Source organism: Triturus cristatus, chromosome 2_1 (assembly GCF_964204655.1).
Source record: "Triturus cristatus chromosome 2_1, aTriCri1.1, whole genome shotgun sequence".
In the NCBI taxonomy this organism is placed as follows: domain Eukaryota; kingdom Metazoa; phylum Chordata; class Amphibia; order Caudata; family Salamandridae; genus Triturus; species Triturus cristatus.
This window is the reverse complement of record NC_140581.1, coordinates 260,443,914-260,467,241: the sequence shown is the minus strand read 5'-3', so window position 1 is coordinate 260,467,241 and position 23,328 is coordinate 260,443,914. Positions and strand designations below refer to the sequence as shown.

The 23,328-nt window shown below is 44.0% G+C and overlaps 1 protein-coding gene across 1 annotated transcript in view; it reads left to right on the top strand.

Moving 5' to 3' along the window:
* The first annotated feature begins 5,389 nt into the window (after nt 1–5,389).
* Nucleotides 5,390–23,328, top strand: part of LOC146864068 (prolactin receptor-like) — a 620,035-nt gene continuing 602,096 nt past the window's right edge. The window contains exon 1 of the mRNA XM_085630985.1: nt 5,390–5,654. The gene's annotated coding sequence lies outside the window, so the exon portion shown is untranslated. The remainder of the gene's footprint in view (nt 5,655–23,328) is intronic.

The following is a 23,328-nucleotide window of genomic DNA, read 5'->3' as shown; positions in this document are numbered from 1 at the left end:
ATTCATGCAGAGGTTTAGCCATGTCAGTCTCCCAGTTAATACAGAGAGAAGTCCTGGAGTGGTTCCCATATTACAGGAAAGCCCTGTAAACCTATCTTATGAGTTTGCCGCCAGTTCCTATGGTGTAGAGAATCTGGTACACCTCACGTGGGGTTTGAGTTAGGTGGTGGACAAGAAATATGACATTTAATGGTTGCCTAAGGTGTTTGTTAGAAAGGAATTGACCCCGGTGAAGACTGTAGTCTGCCATAAGTGTTTGGAAATCTAGTAGCTCAAATGTTAGAAATGGGATTTCTGGTTGGCTAGGGCTTGCGCCAAAGCCAGGCAGAAACCACCAATCTAAGTCAGGGCTGGGGAGTTACACGCCAAAGATAACCCCTGCTCACCCCCTTGGTAGCTTGGCACGAGCAGTCAGGCTTATCCCGGAGGCAATGTGTAAAGCGTTTGCGCGCGCACACAGCAACAACACCCTAGGCCCACCACAAAAGAAACTCCACACAAGGTTTATATAAAAAATAGCCTTTGTATTATAATAAACACATTAGATGATAATCACATAATTTACTCTGTGCCAACTGGCACTGGGCAGAATTTTACAGGGGACTATTTACACAAGACAGGGCCACATGGACCACTGTCAGAATTCGCACCAATTGTAAATGTAGAACATATACCAACTGTAACACAAATGTTATCACTGTAGAGCACAACCAGTAACTAATGGCGCAATAATGACCTCAGCATTATCATAATAGAATCAGGTATAAAACCTATCCTGCATACATCACAGGGGCATAAACACATTATGCAATCTTTCACAAGTCTAACGCATTAGACCCTACCACCTAAGTATAATTACACTAGGGGCGTACATCACACAGGGAAGTATTATCTCCCTAACATCAACCTAAACAGGTAAAACAACCTCCTATGCAGAAATCATATCTAGAGGTATAAAACAAAGGGTGCGCAAAACATACTACACACAGTACATTTCTTAACACCCACCGCATTAGTATATAAATCACCATAACACCTAAATCACATTAGGGTCCAGGTTGCGCCAGAACCTAAACGTAGCAGCTGCCCACTACTTGCTGGGCAGCTGGGGACAAGAACAGGGCCTAAACGCTGCAGCTGGCACTAAGTGCTGCGCAGTTGTGGAAGGCCAAAGTAGGCAGGGGCTCTCAATGGCCCTTGAGACAATATGCCAAAATGTTGGAGCCACCTGGGCTCTGAAAACAAACATGTCCCCATGGAGCGCACGGCTCCTGAACTAAATATGCACCATGCGTTAGAGCCTCACGGGGCTCTGTAAAATGTGCATTGGTGCGAGCCATGGAGGCTCTGAAGATAACATGCCCCCAAACGTTGGAGCCATCTGGGGCTCTAGAAACAATGAGGCCCATCGTTGGAGCCACCTGGGGCTCTAGAAACAATGATGCCCGTCGTTGGAGCCACCTGGGGCTCTAGAAACAATGATGCCCGTTGTTGGAGCCACCTGGGGCTCTAGGGTAAGAATGCCCCCTTCGGTGGAGCGGCCCGCTGACAGACGGGGCCGCTCTGACTCGGTGCCGCGCACCGAAAACAAAACCTGCTCCCTTGGTGGAGCGTGAGTGATATGCAGCCCTGTCCCCTGCCCAGCCCTTACTCACCGGGCTCCGGCGCAGGGGACTCCTCTTCTGGATGCGGCGGGGGCAGGCACCGGCGAGGTGCCTCGCGCCTCCTCCGCGGGAACAGGCTGCGGCGCAACTTCTCTCCTCAAGGTCCAGCGCGGGGTGGGCTCCCGCCTGGATCCATTGGAATCTTCACCCGGGCCCCCTCCAGGGACCCGGGGCTATTCCCCTATCCGGCCATCACCGCGGGGCTCTCCCTCGAGCATGGGAGCCCCGCGTCAACACCTACACCGGCACTTCTGCTTCCGTCCGGCGGCCCCGCCCACAACCAGGCGGGCCGCGGGCGGCAGCGGCGATCTCGGCTCTCGGGGGCAGTGAGGGGTAGGCTCCCTCCGTAATACAAAATGTACAGCGGGGTGGGCACCCGCTTAGGCTCATAAAGAATGCGGGGTAGGCACCCGCTTCGGCAAGAAGTATAAAGCGGGGTAGGCTCCCGCTGAGATCGGTAAAACGCGGGGTGGGCTCCCGCTCTCCCTCTGCGATGCGGGGGAATCCCAACGTCGGGATTCCCTCAGAAGGGGACGCAGCTCAGCGCTGCCAGGCCCATGGGCTCCTTTCTCCTCACCTCTTGGTCAAATTAAAATAACAGCGCTCACAAGACGCCAGTACAGCAAAAGGTCCTGGGGCAAAGAAAATAAATCCCCAAAGGTCCCAGAAGTCCATTAGGCATCCAGGGGCTGGGCAGGGCCCAGGGAGGCAAGCCTTTCCCTGAGCCCCCGCAGCAGCACGCCCCTGGTAGTTTCTAGTCCAAGAACAAGAACATTTTCATGGGGTCTCAGCCCCTCTTTTATACACAGAATCCTTTGTCCCCAAAGGTGCAGGGAAGGTGCGAATCAGATGCAACTGGTTCCTGAGCACTTTGTTTTGTTCAGCGCCTCTCCCTATTCACAGGACAGGCCAGGGACATCAGACGCACCACAGGGGGTGGAGCCAGCATTGTGTAGGGAAAGCCCAGCCCTATTCAGGTCCCAGGTGTACTCCTCCCTGCCGTCACATGCAGATCTCTCCATTCACCACCGGGGCAGACCCATCCTGACTCCTGGACCCACACACATTAGCCAATCACAAGCCAGACAGTCACTGCACATTTATTACACAGACAGGCCAGCTTCTAGAAGTGGCACTTCTACACGAGACACCGTAACGCCGCACACATCATTACGCAGCATTCACTCTCACGAGTTCGCACATACCAAACTCTACCCTGCACTCCTCTCACATCAGGACTTAACACGGTCACTCAGATCCCCCATGCATTCCTATGGGAGGGCAGGTCAGTCTCACTAAAACATACACAGAGCGCACGCACTTTCCACTGGGACACAGTGTGAAAGCGCCTAGAGGCCTACATCCACTAGTACAACATAGGAAAAAGGCTAGAATAATGCAAAAAGTTCTAGGCGTGAACTTGCCAGAAGGGCCAAGTCCAACACATAAGTTTTTGGAAATTTAGTAGCTCATCATCAACAAATAAATCCCCCAATCTTGAAAGGCCTGAAGCATGCCACTGACAGAGTTACCCTGAGTAAAGCTGTCCTGTATGAGTGGGTAGGCCTAGCGAAGGCATTTTAGGAGCGTAGTGAGTTCACAGGTTCCAATAAGGCAGGAGAAAGACATGTGGAATAACCACGGGAGGCACTGGCTAGAATGGTCACTAGAAAACAAAGAGTAGTGCAGTAAGCCCTCTTCAGATTATTACAGGTAAATCCCTGTCTCATGCAGGAGGTGACCAGGCAGCCTGCAAAACACCCATTGGAATTGTGCAGCTGAATAATAGTGCTCTAAGTCCATAAGTGCTAATCCAGCCACAGTCAAGGGTTGCTTTAGAGTGGAAAGAGCTACCCAGTGGCACATCAGCTCCCAAATCAGACGTGTTGAGGTGTCTGAAGAAGGAACCAGGGATGAGGAGGGGAAGGTGTGCAAATTAATTCAATACAATAACCAACGAAGCACCACCATCTTCACTAGTGCTACACAGCCCATTACTGAAAGCGTAAGAGAAGACCAAAAAGCAAACTGGGCTCGGAGTGACCATGCCGCTCTGCCCAAATTTCTATCCTGCAAATCAGTGGAGGAATGGTAGACAATAATCCCTGAATATCGAAAGTTAACTGATTCCTATATTCAATATAGGTTCTTAATTGTATAGAAATGGGAAAACACTACCATATGTTAAAGAAACGCTTTTACATTACAAAAATGTTATCATGTTCATAAATTTTGCTTGCATAATTTATATCCCAAATAGTTTGATGATTAGGCATGAACTTTGGCACTAAGGGATGAGCCAGAACCATTTTAGGACAACCTTTCACAGGGTCTGGCCCCTACTTACCGTTCACGACCCGCAGTCCATTGCACCAGCAGACTTTGCCGGGGTGGGGGGGGGGGGGGTACTACTTGTTCAATCACTTGACAGTGACTCTTTTGTTTCTCTCCTCTCTGCTGAGACAAAGCCCCAGGTACACAATAATTTCCAATGCTCATGGCAGGCCCATCTTGTCTGATTTTAGGAATTATCCCACCTTAAGCTTCTCTTCCTTATGTATCTAGTTCTTAGCAACAACCCTTTGAATCAGTTGTTGTTGATCTGCCATCAATTCTTGATTTCACCCTGCTCTTTAATTCTCTTTGATTGATAGTCTGAACTCACTGTTCTGAGATAAATGTAGAGGCCAGGATGTGCACTCTAGTGCTATGAAAGTACAGACAATCTGTGGGTACCTCACATCCTCTAGAACACAAACACAGTCACATGAGGGATTTTTTAGGTCATCACAGACCTCATGTTTATTAAAAGCTTAATTAGGAGTGTGGGTCATCTAAAGATTTTTGAGAGCTTGTCTTACCCTCAGCTTATCGAGGCATGCTTCATCATTTGACGACCTCTCACACGTGGTAGGAACAATGCCTCCCAGCAGACTCAACCTGAGGAAGCTAATCTCCCCTTGGGAGTTCTTATAAATCTATGGTTAGGGCAAATCACTTGGTACTGTTTTTTTTTGTGGATAAGAAAAAGCCACATATTTTTGTTCAACTTGTCTAACCTAGCAGATGGCCACTTACCTTAATGTTTTCCAAACTGTTTGCCATGGATTTTAAAATGTTTAGAAACATAATCACTCTTGCTGTTGGTTTTTCCCCAAGAAAGTTTGAATAGACTTGGGTAAGGGTGATGCCCTTGACACAGTGTTCAAGAGTGTTAATTTACTATTGAACAAGGACATATTGTGCTACATGAATTTAGCATACCCAAAGTCGATCACTTAAAGGCCAAAGTGAATAAATGCTGCTGTGTAAAAAACAGTAAACAAACGCACTGATTAAGTGGTGGGGTTTAGCCTCTCCTTGGATGTATTTGTAAAATTGACCTTTTGTCTTGAATTTTGACCCTTTGTCCTGAGTTTTCCACTGTCCTGTCCAGATTTTGCCTCCATGCCAGGTGGTCATTCTACCCTAGAAACGCCTATATTTGATTTGGTTGTCAGTACTGCTTCATAACTTTCCTCATGTGATTATTTTTTCTTCTCCACATATGTACTCTTATCACATGCACCCAATTTGGGATGTTTTAATTGGTTTCCCACATTCCTGAAAGTTAATTGCCCCCTAACCCTGGGTACTGGCAAACTCTGGACATTTTGAGTGCTGAAGAAAATCAGTTTCGCCCGCAGCAAGGAACGTGAATGTTGCAAGCCTGGCTCCGCCTCTGCTGAGGAGAGCTGCTCTGCTCGCTCGCTGTAATCCTCACAGAGTAGACGGCGGCCGCAGAGCATCCGGCTGCGGATCTCCCAGGCTTCCCCAGCTCTTGTTCTCCCCGAGCAGCCCCTTCCCAGCCCGGCCCAGGGGAGCCCCGGTACCCCGCGGCTCGCGGTCTTGTCAGGGACTCACAGACCGGGAAATCCAGACCCCAACTGCACGGAGGAGCCTGTGACCCGGCATGGATCTCGGCAGCCCTGCGCCCGCAGCCAGGAAGGGGTGAGTGCTCCGGCTAAACCTGTTCTCGCAGCCCTGTTTACCTGCGTGCGCTGTCATTACCGCGCGTGAGCGAGGCGTGCGCCGCTGTGCGTGGACCCCATGGCTCCTGTGTTCTCGTCGTATTTCAGCTGCTGTGCGTGGGCTCCGGTGCTGCGCTGATGGCGTGCGTGTCTGCCTTCCGTGCGCGTGTGTAATGGTGCCTGCTGTGTATGTGCGAGCAGGCTGGAGTCTGTGAGTCACAAGCGAATGTCTATGGTACTTCAAACATATGATGGCTTGGTTATGTATGTGGCTGCATGTGACGCAGGTTCATTGAAGTGTTTGCATTTATCTAGTCATTTTGCCTAAATACGACTGCATTGTTTTTCAGTGTTTGTCTTGCACAGCACATATTTAGCCATGCGTGCATGTTTGTAAACATATGCGTACTACATGCATGTGCGGGTATATTTGTATAGTTCATGTATCAGTGATTTTCTCTGTTCGTACATGTATGTGTTATTTTTCCATATCCGCGGGCTCTTTAGCTATATCTAAGTATAGGTGATGTGTGTGTTTATTTGTCTGTCCACACAGCTATCTCTGTGTATCTTTTTATGCATCTTCGGTGTACCTGTATACCTGTCTATATATGTGTGTCTGTTCTGTTATGCTTATATTCATACACACGTGTCAATTTTCCACGTTTTACATTGTCATTATGTTAGTATCATCGTCTCATTGTCGTTGCTTCATTGTTGTTATATTGTGAGTGTTCAAGGTAAATAATATTTAACCTACCTACGTATGTATTAATTTACCTACGTATGTGTGTTTGGTTTTGTCTATACATTTATCTGTATGCCTAAGTGTATTTTATGCACCTGCCTTGCTATCTCTGCATTTCTTTTTCTGTTCTGCTGTTGTCTGCGTGTACCTTTGATTCTATCTATCTATCTATCTATCTATCTATCTATCTATCTATCTATCTATCTATCTATCTGTGTATCTTTGTGTCTCTATATCTGTATCTGTACATGAGTTTGTGTTTTTATGTACCCTACCGTCTGCCAACCACCCCATCCATCCACTCGTATCGAAATAACACTGACATTGTTGAAGTTGTTCTACTTATCTGCCGCTAAAGTAGAGTTTTCCCCACTAGTCCTCTACTGTTTTACACACAGTAGTATACATGTGATGTGCAGCAGTGGGTAGTGTTGCTACACATCGCTTCTTGTTGATGAGTAGGGCAGGGTGCGCGTGCTCACTCTGTGATCAAGGGGAAATCAAATCTGTACAAAAATAAATATGTAAATGTACTTCCTGATGGTGCATATAGCTTTGCAAACATATAGTTCATTATATCGACACTGATAGATTGATGGCCGCCATATTAGCAGACAGGCTGATATATATTGTCAGACGGACATCTAGGTATATTATGGGAAGAAATATTTATACTAAAATAGGGTTTTTGCTACGTACATATACAGATAGATCGAGGGTATAAAATAAAAACGGCATGTGGATAGATATTTTAAGGTTTACATCATAAGCTGTGTTTCACAAGACACATATATATGATATGTTCATAAGATATATATGAACAGATAGGATAGTATATGGCAACATAAATAAATTGGTAGATTAAGAGGTAATGAGTAAAAGAAGATATATTTATGGATATGTCGGGTTATGAGAGGCATAAAATAAGCGAAACATTTGACTGGATAGATATACAGGTAGACTGACGGAGAGGCATATTGTATGATAGACATGCATTAAATCGATGGATATATTGGTAAATGTGTCACAGGTTATTGTGAGAGAGACATACGCCTAGATAGAAACATGGTTAGACAGATTAACAGGTGCATAAAAGGATATAATGGCACTCTAGTGGATAGATAGATACATAGATAAATTGGGAGGTATATCGCAATATATGCATACATTGAGTAGATGAATATATAGGTAAGCATATCAAGGGATATTCTAAGATATGTTTGTGGTAAGAGTGGGATATAGTATGTAGAGATATGTGATAAAAGGGAGGGGTGTATTGTGGAAAATATATAACGGCATATCAATAGAGCCTTGTATGGCAAGAAAGACACTGATATTGGCACATAGATCTAGAGAAATATAAGAAGATAATGGTAGATATAAGGATAGATAGGCACGTAACTATAGGTAGCGAAGACTATAGTAAAATTGACAGGCACAGATATATGGTAGTGTCGGTCAAACGATTAATAAGTATACATATAGTTATGCTTACAGGTGGATGCAAAAATATATAGTTATAACCATAAGTATTACGATAGGTGTATAGATGCAAAGGCAGATAGGGAGCTTGGCAGGTAGACAGACATACAACTGCATGTGTTTTCCATTGTAGCCAGTGTGGCCGTCTACATTTTTACTTGTACTTAATTTTCAAGCTTATGTTTCTGCTGCTTGCGTTTTGCAAGTGGACATCTGTGCCTCTCTACCTATTTTTCTGTTCTTCTATGTATGCGTGTTGTGCCCCTTATCTCCCCATTGTTATATTTAAAATGTAAAGCCACCCCGGAGCGTCATATACTGTGCGCATGTGATGTCAGACAGATGCGTTGAGGTCTAAGGCTTTGGTGGTTGGCTGACTGGATATTAAAGACTCGAGATGAAGTCCCCTCACTGGGTGGCTTCCTGCCTGCTTCTTTGGATCTGAACTGCGCACTGTGGGTATCAGTAGGCAGGTGCACCAGTGACCGTGCTTCTGTCTATATGTGACTGCGTCACACAGCTTTGGCGCCTTGTCAAAGGTATGAGGAACTGTATAATGCAGCTTTGATCCAACACCCTACATGGACCGAGTCCCAAAGGCTGGGGATGCGGCCGCGGGGAGTGTACTGACAGTAAACAACTTACATAATGGCGGACAGTGGGTAGGAGGCCTGTGATGAATGCCAGTGGGAACTCCAGATGGTTTCTACTTGGTCAGACGTGTTCGATGTTTGTACCTTGCCCTTGATCTGTCCAGAGGAAACAAACATGGACATGTTACTGGGTAAATAAAAGAATCCTCTGGAAACAATAGACAGAAACGCCAAGAGCAAGTTCTCGGACCCAGCTGGATTATGAAACGGTCTCCTTAGATGTTAAAAAAAAAATGAAATCCCCTAGATTCCGTAGATCTCAGTAGGAACTGTTGGGCTTGAATTTCCTTGAGGGGACTCATTTCCAGAGGGTTAGCTGCATAAAAAAACCTTTTTTGCTGGCCCCATAAAGCTGCTCTCTCTGGAAGGTACCTGCACGTGTAGAAGATGGTAAAATAAAATGTCTCGGATGTCTATACAAATCTGAACATGCACTAGTTGTTTTAGTGAGGCTTTTAAAAATGTGGTTGCAAACTTTTCCCGTTTCAAAAATAGATTGTTAACCGCTTTCACAGGGTTGTCTTGAAGCTATATTCGTTTTATCGCTTTTTTTTCCCCAAGTAATCCCTTCCCTGGCTTGAACACGACAGTAGCGTATTCTTTTTGTCGTGGTATTGTTTTCAGTGATGACAAACAGCTGTTGTGCTTCTCATGGAGCAGCCGGAGCTGTAATCTGCCCCTTCTGCCAAATGATATAGCAGGGCTGAGAAAGTACACTTACTATTTGTGATGCCTCTCCAGATGGGCTTCCAGCAGACCCGAGAATATTCCATGTACATCAAATATATGTGTCCCATCTGGCCGGTGCACATGTTCAGATGTTATGGGCGGGTGCAAGTCTGTCCCCGTGTTCTGCTGTCACAAGAGTAGCTCATATCAGACTCGAAGACCCAGACCATCAACATAAAACAAAAACATGGAAATCACCTGCAGGTGTTTCAGGGCTCACGCTTATGCAGCCATACCAAGCCCTGTAGAGCGGTAGAGTGCTCTGTAGCGCCCAGACCTCCGAAGGGTGAAGAGCATCAGGGATCAAGGGCCTAATTCCAGCTTTCATCCCCCTTAAGACAGGATAATCTTTGGTGGCGAAAGCTATATTTGTTAGGTTAAGTGCAGGTCAGCTTCTGGCCTGGGTCCCATTTACTGTGAGTTAAGAGGACGAAGACAATGGCGGGGAACAGCAATGAAAACGACGGCCGAACCACGCGTCGCCTTTGCAACACGGTCGGAACAACAAATGAGCCTTAACCACGCATTCCTTTACCGCGCATGTCCTTACAATGATTTGCCTTAGCTAAAGCGGCGTTGGACTTTAAAGTCCAACACTTGCACAGACTGGAGTTGGAATAGAAAATTATACTGTTCTGAAATACTGTGCTTTCCCTAAGGTAAGTCGTTGTAAAGACTTGCGTGGTAAAGACTACACATTTGTTGTTCCGACCGTGTTGTTAAGGCACGCGGGGTTTAGCCATGCGTGGTTCTGTTATACAACCGACAAAGGCGTTTTTGGCAAACATGTAAGTCTTCATCGGGTGAGAAGAGTGCGAGGACTTTGGAAGGGCTTGGGGTTTTCATTTTGATGCACCTTTTTATTATGTGAGTGAGTGCACCTAATTTATATGAGTGCTGAGCTTGCGGGAGGGGCACAGTACTGTCCCTGGCAGTAGTGATGCCAAATCCACAGGTTATACAAGTTCAAGGGACAAGTGTGCCCCCTAAAAGGAAAGGTGGTATCAGGGTGAAAGGAAGCGGGGGAAACATCATTGGGCAGTAGGCAGATCTCAGCTTGGTTGTATGAAGTGAGGAAAGGCAAGACTTAGGTGCAGACGGTTGGGCAAGTCTTGGGCGTTAGCAGCCCGTCATTCCAGTCTTTGAGACTATGAGGAGAAACCCTGTCTCTCTTTGTGGATTTTTTTAGTTTTTCGGGCCTGGTTAGGGAATTAAATCTATTTATGTGTTGCAATCCCAGTTCTTATCCAATGAAGAAGCTTTGCACCTTGCTTACCAAGTATTCTGGTTTATTCATGTGAAGGGCCTTATGTATAAACTGCATCAAGTTAAAGTGTTTAATAATGGAGGGGGTAGATTTGAATTTTCCTGGTTGCGGTTACACCGGCTGTTGAACACTGTGCATACTTGTGGTTAGAAGGTATTTCCAGTTAGTGTTGCTATTCCACTTTCAATATGTAAATTAAGAGAGCCTTGACTATGGACCAGAATTGATAAGGTAGCAGATTAAACGGCTTGCTTTTGTGCAGTACCATGCAGTCTGAGCCTTCTCCTTCACATGGTCCTTGCTGGAGAAGTTGGAGACTTAATAAAAACCTAGATATTCAGCACATGTGAGAGGTGGGGAGATGGTGAGCCTGCTAGTACATTCTCTTGAGCCTTGGCTGAACTGAAGTTTGCAGCATGCTGCTGTTGATGATCACAATCATGGTTTTGGTGGGATTCAGTTTGAGAGGCATCCATGTTTTAATGTTGTCCAGACATGATTCGAGCTTCAGAGTGTAACTCACTGGTGAGATTTCAAGGTAAGGTTGTGTATTGTGGGTGTATTGGTGAAGTACAGCATTCTTCTTAGCCAAGTAAACTGTTCAGTGGCTCATTGTAGTTCTCTGAATAACACTTGCGCATTGTAGGTCTCTGAATAACACTTGCACATTTAAGGTCTCTAATAAAACTTGCGCTTTGTAGGTCTCTGAATAACACTTGTGCATTGTAGGTGTCTGAATAATACTTTTGCATTTAGAGTCTCTGAATAACACTTGCGCATTGTAGGTCTCTGAATAACACTTGCGCATTTAGGGTCTCTGAATAACATTTGCGCATTGTAGATCTCAGAAGAATACTTGTGCATTAAGGGTCTCTGAATAACACTTACGCATTTAGGGTCTCTAATAATACTTGCGCATTTAGGGTCTCTGAATAACACTTGCACATTGTAGGTCTCTGAATAACACTTGCGCATTGTAGGTGTCTGAATAACACTTGCGCATTGTAGGTCTCTGAATAACACTTGCGCATTGTAGGTGTCTGAATAACATTTGCGCATTGTAGATCTCTGAATAATACTTTTGCATTTAGGGTCTCTTACTAACACTTACGCATTTAGGGTCTCTAATAACACTTGCGCATTTAGGGTCTCTGAATAACACTTGCGCATTGTAGGTCTCTGAATAACACTTGCGCATTTAAGGTCTCAAATAAAACTTGCGCTTTGTAGGTCTCTGAATAAAACTTGTGCATTGTAGGTGTCTGAATAATACTTTTGCATTTAGAGTCTCTGAATAACACTTGCGCATTGTAGGTCTCTGAATAACACTTGCGCATTTAGAGTCTCTGAATAACACTTGCGCATTGTAGGTCTCTGAATAACACTTGCGCATTTAAGGTCTCTAATAAAACTTGCGCTTTGTAGGTCTCTGAATAACACGTGTGCATTGAAGGTGTCTGAATAATACTTTTGCATTTAGAGTCTCTGAATAACACTTGCGCATTGTAGGTCTCTGAATAACACTTGCGCATTTAGGGTCTCTGAATAACATTTGCGCATTGTAGATCTCAGAAGAATACTTGTGCATTAAGGGTCTCTGAATAACACTTACGCATTTAGGGTCTCTAATAATACTTGCGCATTTAGGGTCTCTGAATAACACTTGCACATTGTAGGTCTCTGAATAACACTTGTGCATTGTAGGTCTCTGAATAACACTTGCGCATTGTAGGTGTCTGAATAACATTTGCGCATTGTAGATCTCTGAATAATACTTTTGCATTTAGGGTCTCTGACTAACACTTACGCATTTAGGGTCTCTAATAACACTTGCGCATTTAGGGTCTCTGAATAACACTGGCGCATTGTAGGTCACTGAATAACACTTGCGCATTTAAGGTCTCTAATAAAACTTGCGCTTTGTAGGTCTCTGAATAACACTTGTGCATTGTAGGTGTCTGAATAATACTTTTGCATTTAGAGTCTCTGAATAACACTTGCGCATTGTAGGTCTCTGAATAACACTTGCGCATTTAGAGTCTCTGAATAACACTTGCGCATTGTAGGTCTCTGAATAACACTTGCGCATTTAAGGTCTCTAATAAAACTTGCGCTTTGTAGGTCTCTGAATAACACTTGTGCATTGTAGGTGTCTGAATAATACTTTTGCATTTAGAGTCTCGGAATAACATTTGCACATTGTTGGTCTCTGAATAACACTTGCGCATTGTAGGTGTCTGAATAACACTTGCGCATTGTAGGTGTCTGAATAACACTTGCGCATTGTAGGTCTCTGAATAACACTTGCGCATTGTAGGTGTCTGAATAACATTTGCGCATTGTAGATCTCTGAATAATACTTTTGCATTTAGGGTATCTGAATAACACTTACGCATTTAGGGTCTCTGAATAACACTTGCGCATTGTAGGTCTCTGAATAATACTTTTGCATTTAGAGTCTCGGAATAACATTCGCACATTTAGGGTCTCTAAATAACACTTGCGCATTTAGGGTCTCTGAATAACACTTGCGCATTGTAGGTCTCTGAATAATACTTTTGCATTTAGAGTCTCGGAATAACATTCGCACATTTAGGGTCTCTAAATAACACTTGCGCATTTAGGGTCTCTGGCTAACACTTGCGCATTGTAGGTATCTGAATAACACTTGCGCATTGTAGGTGTCTGAATAATACTTTTGCATTTAGGGTCTCTGAATAACACTTGCACTAGAGTTGATGCTTTTTACTGCCTCTTCTGTATTTGATTTGCTCCTATTACCTTTCTTGATTATAATGCATATCTTGTTGAGATAGTTGTGATTATTTAGGATGAAACGAATTCACAGAGTTGCTATTTGTGATTACGTTGTGTATATGAAATGACGACTCCTTCAGCCCTTACTGCTGATTTGAACTTTAAAAGCTGTGATGCTCAGTCTGATCTTGTGCAGCTAGTGGAGCCAAGGGTGGTCTCCTTTTTCAGATAGCTTCTTTGCATGCTCACATACCGAAGGGTAGCTTGCCCCATGTTCTCTGGGTATACCAGTGTGGCGTCTACATGGCCCCTTTTCACCCTATGATTGGAAAATTAAACCCGCGCGTTAAAAGTAATGGAGGGCTCACACCAGAGCAATGGAAAATGCCATATTTATTAGGGACCGCTGAAGGAAAACTTAGACTGCCACTATATGTGCGCATTCCACAGTTATCGGTACCCGCATTATTGGTTATTCCGGATGCTGGAATACCTGTGCGGTTTTCCCAGCCATCTTGGAATGCGGGCCGAGTTTAAAGCTGTGGCTTATTTTCAAAAACAGAGCACCATTAAAAATCGATCCTCACTTTGTCATTGCATTTCATTTTCTGCCTACTTTTGAAGTCGATGCTCCGTTGTTCTTTTTGTCTATCTTCTTTACAGATGTTTATTGTCCACTATTTAATCAACTTCTCCCGCGAAAGAACGCATACATTGTTAATAACGCATTAATAATGCAGGTGTCTGACTGATACAAGCACGATTTTCTCACTTGAAATGACTCGTCGGCCTTAGGGCATCGGTGAAAATGAGTAAGGGTAAAAGTGTGTGAACATTTCAGGGCCTAAAAATAGCAGTTTTTCTCCAACTTCGCTTAAAGCAAGGGGGATTGGGCTCGTGTGTGGCGAGGGGAGTCTCTTGTTAAGACTTCGGCATCAGAGCTGTTACAAGTTAACGGGTGCTTCACAATTACAAACCTGTTTTTTATGCAACTTCAGGTGACGTGGGCTGAGCGCATTCCACAGTTGGCAGCCCACACCCTGTGACCCCTGCTCCTGTAGCGCAGTCCTATCCGGCTGCTGTGTAGCAATGACAGACGGACGTTTTTAAAGAGCACATCACATTAGCCGATGGATGCACTTGGAACCGTCAACTAAACACACCAGCTTTGCTGTACAGAAAGTGCACACTTCTTTATTCCCTACAGGTATTGAAATTCGTGGCATTATGTTACAGATTTTGGAAATCTAGAAAATCTCCAAAACTTGGTAAAAAGGTTCAATGGCGCCAAAAGAGTGAGTGACCCATGATCGGCCATTTTGGAAAGTAATTCCCTCGATGAAGACAGTTTCAGTAATCTTGACATGGCTTCAAATCCGATTGCATGTGACCAGTATCTCATTAACTTGTAGGTGCTGCATGAACTGAGGCGTGACCACCTAGGATTTTTGCACGCTAGGGGCTCATCAGCACTATTCTGGGTTAGCAGGATCCAGAGAGAGCATATATAGACATATATCAATTATTTTAGCAATGGTAAGGACAAGAGTAAGAGAATAGCCCTTTAAAGACTGACATCTATCCAAATCATAAACAGAAATGTCCTTACAGAATTCTCTCTCGTCCCGCTTTAATTTTTCCTCAATATGACTTCAGAGATGGTGTTCTCCCCCTTGAATGGCTTTTTGCGTCACAGTAGCATGGGGTCCGGTTTATTGTTTGATGGCAACCGTCCGCCAGAATGGTGGAGGTACTTTTTACCATCCTCCCTGACTACCGTCCAACACATTTAGAGATGAACGCTAGTCCCAGGGTCATCCCTGTACACTGAAAGTAACTGCCATCTCTGCCGCTACTTTCAAGGTCCAACATGTTTGGTGGCTGTCCGCCTTCAGTTTTGACAGCTATTTAGCGAACCTTTAACATTTTTGTTTTTTGTTTTTCAGAAACAAACTATTGAAGCGGAGTTATTTCAGAAAAACAATAGACTAATGACCCCCACGCCCTGGCAGTTTTCTCACTGGGCGTAGGGGGTGTTTATTTTTTCTGTCCCTTACTGCCTAGTTTTTTTGGGGGTAGGGGAGAACAGATGAGCGAAATGAGTGAACATGGATAGAGCAAGAAAGGATGTGGTCCCAAAGATTGCTAAAATACACATAAAAAATAGAATTTCCTGATATCAACTATAGAAGGGTCTTAATCACCCAATGAGATCTATTGGAAAGCAGTTGTGCTGCATGGGCTGGACAAACAGAAGAATAGGGAGGAAAGCCATTGAATAAGGAACAGATGACTGAGCTAGCCGAGCAAGCCAACCAATCTTGAGGAAGAGGCTGGCCCAAATCCCTCTCTGTGTACTGTAAACAAGAGGTCTTCTACAAACTAAAGATGTCTGTAGGCAGACCTAAAATCATGTTTTCTGCTTTCTCTGTGTGCCCATTATTCCTAAGCAAAAATCACCCTGAGGTTTTTCACTTAACCCCTTCGCCGCGACGCAAATTCCGTCGCGTCGCTGGGGGGGTGCGGGGTGAGCGCGGCGCCGCCATGCTCGTGACGGAACCACGCCGTCATGAGTCACGGGCGAGCTGTGCTCATGACGGCGTGATTCCGTCACGATTCCGCCACTCGTTATTTCGCCCGCACAGTCGGGGAATCAGTGACGCGTGGGCGGAGCGGCCACAGCATGACGGAACCACGCCGTCATGAGCACACGCCGCCCGTGGCTCATGACGGCGTGGTTCCGTCATGCGCATGCAAGGGGTTAAAAGAGAATTGTATGTAATTATTTGTTTATACTTTACTAAAAAGCGTACTCAACCTAGGAGTGTCATTGCACTGTATGTGAAACTGAAGGAAGTCAAACCTCACATTACAAAGAGAGCAGTAGCACATTAAAAATGTTAAATAACAATCAGGGTGGTGCATGCCAATCTAAACGAGCCAGAGGTTGTAGAAAAAGGAGTATGCGAGGTGGAAAGTCGTGCAGTAGAGAAGATGTAGGGCAACCGCAGAGTGTAGTCAACAAGGAGAGACGAAAACGAGGCAAAAATACACGGAACAAGAAGGCAAAGGTGAGTAAATGGGGAATGTAAATTAGAGAGGGTAAAACAGATATAAAAAAGAGGTCGAGGCAATATCCTTCCGCACCTGACCCTACTGTGGGAAAAGTAAGTAAACACTTATAAAGGTGCATAGAACCTAAAGTTCAACCCCTTACAACTGTCAATGAAAGACATTTCCAACATAGATCAATTATTGTGGTTCAGCGCTCCTTTGTTTAAAAGACAATATTATTTCTAACTCATAGTCATGCAACATAGAACTCATGATATTCCACGCACAATTTCAATGGCTCATGTTGAGAGGGTGTAGAGAAGTTGGAACAGGCCAGATACTCTGGGGAAAAGAAAGAGTGAATGAAAGCGGGGACCTCTTTCCGGCTGCAGCTGGAAAGAAGAACAACGAACTAGACGGATGTGGCTTAACGGCTAGAGCGGCTGACTTTGACGCTGGGGAACCGGGTTTGAGTCTAGCGGGAGGCTCAAGCATCCTGTGATTTTGGGCAAATCATTTCATCTCCCTGTGCCTAGAATGAATGTATGCATGTGTAATGCAACTTGGGCTCAGGTAAAGAGCTCTGATACCTTCGGGTCGAGTTCGCGCTATATAAAAATGCAACAATAAAAAATAACACTGTCACCCAACGCGTTGGCCTCCGGTGGGCTGATCGCCCTCTTTCTTTAAGGGAAGTAAGACGCCTTCTCACACGTATTGTTTTGAAACAAGTGCAGAACATTTCTATTAATAGCAAAGCACAATTGTGCCTTTCACTTCATTCATCTTCTGCTCTGTCTTTGTCGAAGGCACAAATCGGAAAGTAATCCACTAAAACAGAGCTTGAAAGAGTCCTGCGTGAAGCTTCATTGGATTTCACTCAGAAATGTCCTCAGGCCCTGTCGAACTCCGCCGTTTGCTTCGTGCTTTCGCCGACACCTGATACCGCGGCGACAGGGAGGACTCACCCCGCCGAACACTTCCAGGGTGCTCTGATGAAAGGTCTGGTGGCTGGGAGTTTACTGATCATGGGCTGATGTGCTGACAGCAGTTTATTCCCGCAACTCCCGTTGCATGAGAAGCCACTGAGCTCTCGGCGGCTTGGGTCCCTCAGAACCTCAGTAAGCAGAAGTCAACAGGTAGAAAGAAGCACACAAGTTACATTGTTCTTCTCAAGGTCTGTGCCTGAAGTCAGTCACGCTCGTGCTCACTTGCTGCTGTGAAAAGTAAACAGGGTGCACCAGTGTGTTCACACACTTGGACAGTTCTGTCGCTCAAATACTGCGGTCATGAGTTTGAATCCCTGTCCAAGTTGATATTTTATGCACTGTTGAATTGGTTGCATTTAAAAAATATATTATTTACAATGGCATGAAAACGTCAGAAGGACTTACTAGAATTTCCAAATAAATGAACAGAATAGTAACTTCTTAGTTAGTGCTTCATGATCTTTTGATGGTTCTTTCTCAGGTGGTTCAGAGCAGAAAGGAGATATTATAAGTGTTGAGTGTGAAGAGGTGGAGTAGGGTGGAGAATGTGTCCTTTAGGTTGAGCAGGTGAGCTGATGTTCTGCGATCACGGCCCCTGTGAGTTTGGACCATGCGGAAAGCGAGTCTGAATAGTTCAGGAGTTTCCTGCAGATGAGGCTGAGTGTGTTCTACAGTGTGGGACCTTCGACTCCACCGGATCTACCTTTGAATGTCATCATATTGTCTCGAGCGATCGTTGTTCGATTGAGCTGGGAGCCAATGAGCAGAGACTTTATGCTGGGGCGGACTGTGGTGCAAGTATTTTGGGCCTTTTCCCCCTTTATTTTGATATCAGTTTCGATTGATGGTCTGTGGATAACCTTTAGCTTTTATATGGTTCCCCTTACAAAGGTTGTAGCACATTCTGGCCTGCTGCTTTTGTAACTTGTAGCCTGACAAGAAGTGATTTGGGGTAGTCAGTAGTTCTGGTCACTTCCACTGCAAGGTCAGTTTGGAGTATTTGGCAGAGAAGAGCGAGTAGGAAATTGACCCTTTTGATTTGTAGAACATATGACATTTCTAAGGCAAGGAGTATCTCTAGGTAACTCCAGGTTTCGTTTGGGTGTGACGTGAAAGGTGAAACACCTCGTCAACGCTACAACATGTTGCAAATATGTGGGAGGCTGGAAGAGGTAATGGTTTGGAAATCAAAGGCCAGAAACAATGTGTATCTTTCTTCGGTGTACAAATGATTAAGATGCCATAAACAACCAGTCTGTGGGGACTTGGGCAGGAACGGAGGGTTGAAAACATCACCTTCATGAGGGCAGCGGATAAAAGGAAGGGTATATAGAAGTAATCACACAGTTTGCAAGGCATGTGGAAGGTACTACATGGGTAGTCCTCTGATGCTATGACCCTACTTTGCAAAGACGTCCCAAGTGGAAGTGATCGGAATGCTTGGTAAGAGAATTGGGCAAATCATTTGACTACTGCAGCCAATAGTGAGGCAGAAGACGTAAAGCAAAAACTGCTGGGCTGAGCCCCCTTGCATCAGAGGAAAAGAAATAAACACACTAGGGGCCTGGGTGGGTAGATCTTCACCAAGAGTAAAAGACTCATTCATGTTCTTTACTGATATTAGTTTGCATTTCATTCCATAAAATTATGTTCATTTTTACCAGCCACAGTAGTATTGAGTAGAACGCTGGTCATGTGAAATTTGGAACTATCATGTGTTTGTATTATAATAAAGTTCAACTATAATAGAGAACAACTAATTTAGGTTGTGTGGGGTCTTGATAGGAGAAGAGAGATATGCTCCCAGAATTATAAAGCTGAGCTTAATAAATGGACAACTTTTATCACTAAAAGAATCAAGCCGGTAACATGCAAGTCAGGCAATGCTAAAAGAGCCACACGTGTTATGCCTATGAACGGTAGCGTCACTGGGGGGAAAGTGTGACAGGATACAAATGAACAGCAGCAGAGTATTATTTTGCAATACTCAACTGCTTGCTAATATTTGGTAACTCAAAAGCGTGATTTAGTGGCAATTACTAGAAGAAATTTCCCTTGAATGTAGTCTTTAAGGATCTGGAACAAACTGAAGTAATCAACAATTAAATCCATTCTTCAAAACCAGGGGTGTCCAACTTTGTTTTGCAAATGCTAAAGCCATCCTAATTTTCAGGACATCCAGATGTAGTTAATGTACTAAAAATGATTGTAAATGGGATAAATCAACTACACAAGAATATCCTCTTAGGTAATAGTCATCCTGAAATATGCCGTCGCTTAGCCCATCATGGAGCAACATCGGACCAGTGTTGGATGCATTTAATCTAAAGCACTGATTGATTGAATTAATTGTTGACAGTTGAATTAGATCAAGAGAATCAGAGAATGCTCAAGAAGAAAGACAATATCCTTCTATCTAGAAAAGAAGCCACTTGGAGAACCTCGTTTGAACATATGATGGAATAAGTCAGGGCCTCTCCTTGAAGGTAATGGGATGTATGTTTAAAAAAAGAATGAGACAAGATCTGTGATTCTGTGGTAGCTCTTGGGCCCTCCTGGATCATGCCCTGAAGGAGGCTCACCTGGATCATGCCCTGAGGGTGGGCCTGAAGGAGGCCCTGAAGACTCATGCCATAGAGGTGGTTTTGAGGTTGCCCTTGACCACTCCCAGATTGTGTCCCGAAGGTGAATCGTGTTGTAGAGGTGATTTTGAGGTTGTCCTTGACGACTCCCAGATTGTGCCCTGAAGGGGACTTCTGTTGTGGCAATGTTCTTACAGTGTTTTGCTAAGCAACGCTAAGAGAATCTCTGTACTGCTGTGAACTTTGCAACTTTTGATTTACAATAGTAACTATGAGTTCTACACCTGTGTAGCACAAAGGGAGAGAATTAACACATATCAAATGACAAGTGTGATAAAGTGTTTTATGTTTACTTCTATGTGTCTCTGATAGGAACATTTACTGGAGCCAAACAAACTAGACTTTGGACTCCTGTAGCTCTCTCTTGGCTGTCATCCATTTTAGAAGTTCTGCAAACGAAGTTGTACTACATTATTGTTGAAGATAATGCAGGCTGCCTTTTTTGAAGATCCCAGTTGTAGTAACAGCAGAGGCACTTTTAAATAAATTGAAAACTGTATCATTTACATTGATGGCGGGTGTTCTGTTTTAAAAGCCCTGCAGTCAAGTTTTGGCCCAAACGTTTATTTGCAGACCAGGTAAATAGTGTTGATTTACTTCAGAATAAAAAATTACAGCTTTTTAATACTAGACGGCAGTATCTGTTGCCGGGGTAAGAGCAGAATGGAATCGTCACTGGAGATAGAAGAAACAGAAGGGAATTGTAGATAGACTATGCAGACAAGACGGCAGGCTGAGTGAGTGAGTTAAACCCTCTCCACTGATATATTATGTGATACGCCAGTCATCAGTATGAATCCCAGTATGTCATCATAGCCTTCCATGCCTCCGTGGTTGTAACTTGAGAAGTTTTAGATTGGGTCATAATGAGACCTGTTGTTTACAGTTCCCAGACACTGCAAGAAGTGTGGTGCAAGGTGATATAAAATAAGATTATTTATTATAATAAGATCATGGTGATGTTTGAATAAGTAGTTTGAAGTCTTCAGAAAAAGTGCTACGAAGTCGTCCTGACCCTAGCAGGTGTGGAGGAAAGGGAATTAATGACCTACCCTTGTCAACTGATAAGAATACTTCCTGTTGGACCATGATTGAACCCGCAGAGCTCAGCGGATGGACTTGGATTGCACATGGTTGAAGACAGGCTCGGAAGAGTTGCATGAACTCAGCTTCTGCACTCTTTCTACATTGTCTCAGCAGAAGCTACTGCTCCTAAGGTGTGTCACTGAGACAAGCATAAACCAGTACAGACGGACCACGCGAAAGCAGAATAGCTTTGGATAAACTAAGATGCTTTTTCAACCAAACCTGCAACCACTTCTGTCGTATCACTGAGCTTCAGCATTGAGGTCGAGACTAGGGATATGGAGGGCTATCCTCAAGGCGCTCTAATGATTGCTTTATTCATTACCAACCAAACAGTTGCTGTGCAAGTCTGTTTGGGTGGCAGGATCTGCACTTTAGAACTCACGTAGAGCTACCTGTCTGGCACTCGTGCGCTCTCCTCCATGGCTGAGCAGTGTCTTCCTTCTGCTCTTCCACGTAGACCTGGCTCACTGTGCCAGTGTACACATGCAGCCATAGGTACAATTTTGACTATCTTAGGGCGGTGCTTATCTTGGCTCTGCCGGGCGTTCTGCCTCAAACACTTGTCCCCCTGCTTTATAGTAGTTGGTCACCCTGCCATCTATTTACTGGTCACTCTGTTAATTGATGGTTAATCTACCTTAACATGTGCTGGTCAGAATGCCTCACATTTGACTCACAACTTGACCTCATTTTACTTCACACTGACTATCAATACGCCTTTTATTCTGCGGGTTTGTCTGGACAAATACTTCATTGGTCAGTCGACCTGACTAAAATGCTTGACTATAATCGAGGGACTCCATATTATTGTGGTTTTCATTAGAAAGAACATGGGCATGTCCTAGGAAATGATTGCTCAAGCTTCTAACTTAGGTAGGTAGCCAAATATGTTGGCTTCTTCAGCTTCATAATCATGCACGTGTATTTATAGCTTAAAGTACTCGAAACTGAAAATGTTTACCTATAGAATAATTTCAGAACATGTTGCCAAATTACTTTTTCAGACAACACATTATGGGGAGTCTCAAAGCTTATGTTCAGCCTCAGGTAGGCAAATGAAAGCCCCTCTATTGCCATGTGCTCATCTCTGGCATTGAGTGCATAGTAACCTAATCACAAGTCATTAAGTTTAGCACTGGCTCTGCACCAGTTGGACTCAATGAAGAAACTGATAGAAAAGCCATTTCAAAGCTGTGGAAAGATATTTCAGAGTGTAATCTTCGTTGGATAATTAGAACAAATAGACATGTTTACAGTTGGGCATTAAGTGTCGTGAACCCCTGTGTATTTTGGCCGTAACCCTGTTTCGGAAACAGTCCCCAAAAATGAGGTTTCCCTTTGGTGACAATTTCTGCTTGAGTTTTGAGAACTATTATTAAAATGCTACAAGTGGTTCAGTCGGGTAAAAACTGAAGATTACCTTTTAGAACCTGAACATTCCTTTGTAGACACAATAGTTACCAAATATAATCATTCACAATGATAAACAAAACTATATGCAACACACCCACAACAAATTACAATAAGTAAATATTTAATGTCATTTTCTTATCAAATGAGGTTCTTCAAATAATTAATAAATACGAACTGTCAAAAAATCACACACAAAAAATGACATCACAAAAATAATTAAATAAGTGACTGATGTGACAGTAGGTAAGACAAATTACATTTCAAATTTAAACACAACAAGACATTAACATAAAATCTCCGTCCTTCTCTGGTCTCCCACTATAACACGCAATTTCTATTTGTTTCATGGTTATAGTGAATCTGGACATGAGCCTGTTTTACGTCGATGTTTCGACCCTGGAAATAATGTGTGTGTAGATACATCAAATAGGGTCTTCCTCAGGACAAAACAGCCTAATGTCAGACCCAGCAGTCCAATAACAAATTGACAAAAAGTTTGCTCCTCCGGTCCCAGACAGAGCGTGCCGAAGGGAGAAGGACTTCCACTTTAGGTACTCATCCAATGGACAGAAGGTTCAAAAAGCCATCATAGAGGGACTTCTATGGGCAGTGGTTAAGGTGACCTGGAAATTAGCACCTTCCAGTTTCTCGTAAAACAATGTCCACCAATGGTCTTTATAATCGACCTCAGAGGGGTGTATGTGCGGGCAACAGGTATCAATCCTGTAGGTTCCTGTTTGGAGGCAAAGTCTCTTTCAATATTTAAATGTCAATGACAAATGCCAACACATCCACAATTTCTTAGAAGTGTGGCATAGCCTGTCCAGCATC